The following is an 8,017-nucleotide window of genomic DNA, read 5'->3' on the forward strand; positions in this document are numbered from 1 at the left end:
TATTGGTTGATTATGTTTTGCAGTTTAACTATATATATATATATATATATATATATATACATATAAATAGGTAATATTTTATGTTTATATTATAATAAAACCGTTAATAAATGCATGAATCTATTATTTCTTTTAAAAGACTATATACTAAAAAATGTACATATACATTGTCAACTAAATTAGTCTATAAAAAAATTTAAAGAAACAAAATATAATACATAGTTTGCTTTCCAAAAGCCAAAGCTTAAACTATGAAGATTTGTTTTTCAAAATATATGTATATAATATCATTTAATAGAATAAAACTTTCTACAATAATTTAAAAATCTAAAAAGGACATATTTACATGAAAAATTATTGATAAGCTTATGTCTAATTAATCAATTTAACTTGAAACAATTTATTTATATGATGAATTTTAAGTCTATTTTTTGAAATTATTATAAATTAAGATTACATAGTACATTAAATAAGTTATCAACTATTTTATAATAATACTATTATTTGAATCCATTGATTTCTTCTTGTAGTAACATTTTAAAATAAATTATTGTCACGTAATAAATAGGAATAAATTACAGATGAATACATTGATAGATGGTTGAACGTTTGGATGGATGAATATATACAAATAAATATAGATATACTTCTTTTTTCAGTTTTTAAATTATTAAAAAATGCTTTAAAAATCTTCTTTGTATTTTTAAAATGATGCATTACATTTGGTTTTTAGTAGTTTAAGATCTCGTAAGTATTTCCTAGTAGTACAACTATATAATAGTTAGTTTTAGAAGTATAATATAATTTAATCACTGATATTTTTTACTATTTTTTAATAATATAATAATTTATTAATTTTTATTTAAACTATTTATTGGTTAATATTACAATAATAATATAAGAAATATTCTATTTTTCTCCATTGTATATATTGCACTAAATATTTTTACATTTCTATCTTTCATTGTAGATTTAATAAGTTTTTTGTATAATGAGTTTTTTTCAAAAGACTATTAAAAACATTTAATTTATTCTAATAATAAAAAAATAGATTAAAAAATCATATTTTTGATATTATTTACCACTTTTTCTTAGATTGCTTGAAACAATAAGATTTGAAAAAATTCATTCTCATACAATTGTCTAATAATTTAATACATAAAAGTTAAACAAAAAAAATATTATATTCAATGAATTCGAGATAAACATTATAAAATTTATAAATACACTTTTAACTTCAACACATGAGATTATATTATGTTATGATTATATTAATCTCAATCTTTATTATGATTATTTTAGTACTTTTAGTGTCCAATTTAAATAAGATAATTTTGTAGAAAGTTTTAAAATATTTCTTTCATATATATATATATATATATATATATATATATATATATAAATTAGCAAAAAACAAACAAAGAATAACCATCACAACAATTTTATTGCTACATTCATCAAAACAATAACGAGAGAATAATTTTATACCAAGGAAATAAAAAAATAGACATACAGCTCAAAAGAAATATTGATATTAGCCAAAATCTAACTTACTAAGCAACACAATTGCCAAAGCAAACACAGGATGACTTCAAAGAGCAACTATTTGTTTACTTAACATTAATAAAAAAACAACCTAATATTACAAGAAGTACTTACCAAAAATAGTTTAGTATTTTATGACACAATTTTTTTATAATTAAAAATTTATATATTCAAAATATGTATGCACACATATTAAGATATTCATTTACTGACCTTCAGACGTGATATATTAGAACAAGTTAGTAATGTATGTTGATATGCAACAGAATACTGAATTACAATGTAAATGATTTAACTAAAAATTATACAAGAGTAATTTTTTAATATTTCACAAACTGTAAATAAAAAAGTAAAACACTAAAATTCATATACATGTGAATATATATATATATATATATATATATGTATTTGCACTTATAACTCGAAAATTGTAATACAAAAAGAATATAACATACACCACATAAATTTTAAAATCTTGTCTGTAAAATATAAAAATAACATGTGTACATATAAATTTGACATATTTATTAATATATAAATTTATCAAAAATAAATTAAAATATGAATTTTTTTTCTTTGATTTTACTATCAGTATTTTAAGGTATGAGACTAAAACCAATTATTTCTAGATTTAATAGAAAAAACATAAAGATACATTTATAAAAATAAATAATTATTATTATTTTATTTTTTTTGAGATACTTTTTAAAGTTAAATCACTCAAAATAAAATATAAAATACATATGTTGCATAATTTTACATATGAAAATATGATGAATTCTAGTTTATATTGAATAGGAATACACTTACAGATTTTAGATTATTCTTATTTCAGATACATTAGTTGTCACTTAAATCTAGTAGATGTTAAATATAGTAATATTATTGGTTTAAAAATAAATTTTGATAATGTCTTTCTGAAACATATTTTAAGTTCAATTTTCTATTTCAATTTTCTAATTTCACAAAATCACACTGTATAGTTTATTTTTAAGATTTCCAATCTAAAAGAACAATTGAGGATTATAATGTCACTTCAGGAAGCAGAAATAAGAAAAGGAATTCAAAATAATAACAATGACATCTAAATTTATATTATGTACTTTGAAAAAAATCATTGTTATTTGATTAATCAAAATCACATTTCATATAAGTATGTATGTATGTATGTATAATAAAATTTTAAATTTCGTGGAAAATTATTAAATGTTAAATCTAATAGTTAACAGATTTTTTCTTAATAATTGCAACTTAGTGTATCTAAGTACATAAAAGATCAAAAAGAAATTGATTAAAATGCTTATTGACTGTATAATAAAAACTAACTTCTTTATTAAAACATACTTTTTTTTCTTTTTCTTTGTCTTTTTTAAAATTTAAAACATAAATCTGAAAATAAATGGTGCTTTGAAGTTATAAACTAATTTTGCAAAGGTGGAAAAAAAATTTATATGAAAATTGAAAAAGCATAAAAATACTACTTTAACATGTAAGACTGGTACTTAATTTTGTTACTTTGTTTTGAAATTAATTTTTTAATGTAATTGATTAAAGTATAGTAATATATAATATAATTATAATTCAAATAATTTATACGAATAATGCATTACAATATCAAATAAATATAATTTTTTAATACTACAGGTGAATAAAAATTAATAAAAATATGTCAATACATCTATATACACACACATATAAAAAAAATAAAAATAAAAGTCATGCTTATAAATAGATCAAATAATATACAGCTATACAAGTGTAACAAAAAAAAAAGAACATAAAAAGTTGTTATATAATTTTTTTTTAATTTGTATTATATATTGATTATTTGTGTACATAAAAATAATGCAATGTATTTTGATATAATTTTATAAGTTTTTATTCTAATAAAAGATTAAAAAAATAATCATATAATTTTTTTCTTAGCTTTACCATCACAAATATTAATTTGAATTATATATATATATATATATATATATATATATATATATATATATATATATATATAAATATTTAAAATTATTTCAAACTCATTAATGAAATATTTGTACTAATTATAATCTTTTGCCATTTCTATATGAATCATTTTTAGTTTTAAATTATGAAGTTAAAATAAAAATTAAATAATATCATTTTTATTTATATTACATCACTCACTTATTATACAATTGCCTAATCTAAACTTTAGAAGTTAAGCTTGTGTTAATCAAACTTTTGTCCAATTGGTACATGTGTCTTAATAAAATAATCTTCACATCCTTGTTTTTGCTTCTAATCTTAAAATAGGAAACTTTCTTTCTATTAAATTGTTCAAAAGAGGACTTTTAAATTAATATTCATGATTAACTACAATTGCTCAAATTTGACATAAATCTTGTTAAGTCAACCATATCTATTTAAAAATTCTTAGGATGTTATTCAATCTTAGTATAGTCATTTATAAAGTTAAATTGAAAACTCATAAAATTAAAATATATTGATGATAATTTTTACATATATTGACAATATATTATCAATAAATATTAATATATATATATATATAATATTTTTTAATTATTTTCATGAGTCTCTATTAAAGCTATTATAAAAATACGTGAAGAAAGAATATGTTAAAGCTCAAATTCTAAGTTTTTAAAATAAAGCTATATTTATTTATTTAGAATAATAAAAACTAAAAAATTAAAAATTAAAAATACAAGACATGTAAATGTTAAAATTATATGCATAAAACATCTATAACATGTTAATGTTAAAATTGTATCCATAAATTTATAAAAGTTGTGACATTTTTGATAACACGCTACAGTGCTATTAAACTCCTTGTAGTAAATGTTTTGCAATAGATCTGTGGTGATGTGTATGTATGTCCCCTAGTCATCTAGTGTATTTTGATGAGTTGCATAGTAATCATCAAATTTACAATCCAAATACATTGATGGGTTCTTTTATATTGCAAAGCACTTACAAAGATGTCTCATAAGATTGTCAAAACACTGTGCTAGACATAGACTTCATCTTGTTGTAGGAATAGTAATCTTGTCTACTAAGCTTTGATAATTTTTTTTTTTTTTTTTTTTTTTTTTTTTTTGGATAGGTTATCCTAAAAGAATATTTGAATTAGTAATTATTTTTATAGTATTTTTTAGTCATTGGACTTGAGTAACTTATTGTAGTGTACTTAACTTTTGGCATAGTATCAAAGTATTGTTGCAAAGACCATAGGTCTTGATTTATTACCTCTTCCTTATTTTTATTTCTTCTATTCATCATCTTATTGTGTTGTCAGACTTTGAAGTACCACTACATACTTAATTAGACAAAGTCTTAGAAAGCACATTACTAAGAGAAAGTTGGACTCTAATCTAAACAACATCCAGCAACAAAATCCATAGAATGGACAAAGTAGCAATAATACCAAAACCATTATATTCAAAGTTTACTTTCTTAAAGACATGAAAAAGTATGATATTTAGGCATAAAAAATGAAGAATATTTTGGAATAAGATGGTCTGATTGTTTATTGCACAACATTTGAAAGCGCAAATATGATGGATACCAAGCGGGGCAAAAGAACTCAATCACTCAGCACTCTCAATGACAACTCTAAAAACAATTCTTACATACTCATGAAGTAATACAAGGACCTTCACATTTGTTGGACACAAATAAAACAAGAGTACAAAGCAAAAAATAATCCAAGAAAGATTATGTTTAGTATTAAAAAAAACAAGTAGCATGAATGAATATCTCAGTGATATGAAAAGAAGTTGTTGATATGCTAAAGTAGATGAATTTTCTCTTGAAAAAAGATATTGTAATTAATTACATTATCAAAATCTTATGCAAGGAATATAACACCTTAAAATAGTTCATCTTCTTGAAGAAGCTCCCCACCTACTTCAAAATAGAGTTGCAATTGATAATAGAAGACATGACTCTAAAGATTGACATGTGAGAAGAAAAAGATAGGAAAGTCTTTATTGCCTATAAAGATAGCAATTATACACACCAAATTTTTAATAATAAAAGAGCTGACAAACTTTTTACAGCCAGAGAAGGTTTTATGGTAATAATGACCATTAAGGCAACTACAACCATTATGATTAGCCTTAAGACCAATGATATTATACTTCTTCATATTGCAACAACAAAAAATCTTCTTATTCATTCAACTTTAGTAGACAAATCTTCCAAGAACATCAAGCACAAAATAACAACATTGAAATAAAGCTCAAATAAATAATAAATGATATCTTTCGTGATTTTTTTTGATATTTTGTTGTTTGTTATTTAGATGATATCTTAATCTACTTTAATCATATAAAAAAACATGAAATTCATATTTATTGTGTATTGTGAGTGGATTATTCTCCCCTCACTTAAATTTGATTTAATTAGATCATAACTTACATCAGAGCTCAATATTAATTAATATTGGAGATGCAACTCATCTTTAAGATAGGGGAACCAAAATGAGGTAATAATCAAGATTAATCCAACAATACAACAAGTTAGTTACACTTTTTTATGATTTAATTTTTAGCATTTGTAGTTCATTTAGTTAAGTGCCTTCTAAGACTTATTCTATCAAACTTAAACTCTGAAAATTATGAATTAGAATAAAATAAAATAAAAACAATAAATACCATGCTTGAGTGCTAGTCTAGGACTTTTTAAGGTAGTCTTAATCATGTAAATCGGAGTTCTATATAGAAAGTTATCTATGAATGAAGTTTTTATGACAAAACTTCATCTAGAATTAGAAATTTAGTAATAGACAACCTTAAATATTTAAGTTCAGCACTAATATGATGTTAAGATTTTTTTTAAGATAAAAGATGAAAGTTGGAAGATTAAAAAATTAAAATAAAAAATTAAATTAAAATTCAAGTTAGAATTAATAATTAAAAGTTAAGTGAAAGTTTAAAAGTAACAAAAGTAAAAGTTTAAAGTTGAAGTTTAAAAGTAAAAGTTAAAAGGTTAAGGTTAAAAGAAATAGGAAAAAATGAAAAGATCAGATTAATTTTCATTTTCATTTTATTTTATTTTATCCTTAAAGGTAAGAATGGATGGAAAGATAAGAATTTAAGATTAATTTCTAAGTGAGGTAAAAGTTCTTTGAAATTATTAAATAACATTAATTAATGATAATAAGACAAATGAGTGATAATATAGCAATTTAGGTGCTAAGAAATATAATTAGAGGGTGATTAGGGAAGAAAAACTTACTTAAAGTATGTCAAGTTGAGGGCAGCAGATCCGTTGTCATTAAAAAAATTTCAAACAATTCCACATAGCTCTTATGTACTTGAATTTTTTTGTGGTTAAGGTTGACTTAGATTTGCTCCTATCTACCAAATTTCATGGTAATCTGAGGTTTGACACCCGAGATGTGTATTTTCAAAGCAAGGCGACTTCAGCTGCCTAGGCAGTAGACCTTCTTCTACTTAAAAATTCACTAAAAATCAGTTAATAGTTTAAAATTGACAAGTATAATTTTTCCTAAAACCAAACTTAGTAGAGTTCCTTTTCCAACTAATTTCAGCAAAAAATGTAAGTAAGTACTAAGATACAATTTTTCAAAGCTGGTTGTTCAATACTGCCAAGGCAGAAGATCCCTTTGCATTTAAAAATTCATTAAAATTTTGATAAAGATAAAAAATTAGCGATTTAAATCTTTTAGTAAATCAAACTTTAGAGTGCATTCATTGCAATAATCCACATCCAAGTTGAGTCAGAAGTCACCGAGTTATAGATTTTTTAAGCCGATGCTCCTACACTGCTAAGGCAGTAGACTCCTGCCACCTTGAAAACTTGCCAAAAATTCGTCACAACTTCAAATCAGGCGTGCCTTATGCCGTTACAAAGCTAAGGGTGAATGAAATTTGCTTACAAAGTTTTACAAATAGAAAATAAAAAGAGATAGACTGAGCGAGTTAAAACAAAGGCCATACAAGTTTAAAGAAGAAGATTTGCATTCACAAGATGGGAGAACATTTTGCCATGGCTTTGCCACAAGAAGATGGAGAAAGAGAGAGGGAGCTCAGTCACCCAAGCTGTCTTAACCAGGTGGAAGGAGGCCCAAAAGTGGCGGACACATCTCCACCATCAAAATCAGAAAATCTCTAACCAAGATCAAGGGTCCTCAATAACTCTCAGCCCAAATCCGATTTCAAGGCTGAAAATGCCTAGAACTCAAAAACTAACACCTTTTTGGTGAAACTAATACCACCAATGTCTCTAAAATATATTTTTACCATGAGATCAACTATTCACAAGCCCAAATCTAAGTTTTAAATAATAAGAATCAATTAATTTGCTAATTTAGTTGTAAATTTCAACTATAATTTTAATTCTAATTAGCTTATTTGGAAATCAGCAAGGATTCTTGCCATCAAAGCCTTTATAATCACCATTCTTCAATTTAAACTCCCTTAAGTATGAACTCTTGGCAAATCCAAAACCTAATTGT

The sequence above is a fragment of the Physcomitrium patens genome, chromosome 17 (assembly GCF_059467195.1).
Source record: "Physcomitrium patens ecotype Gransden chromosome 17, ASM5946719v1, whole genome shotgun sequence".
NCBI classification, from domain to species: domain Eukaryota; kingdom Viridiplantae; phylum Streptophyta; class Bryopsida; order Funariales; family Funariaceae; genus Physcomitrium; species Physcomitrium patens.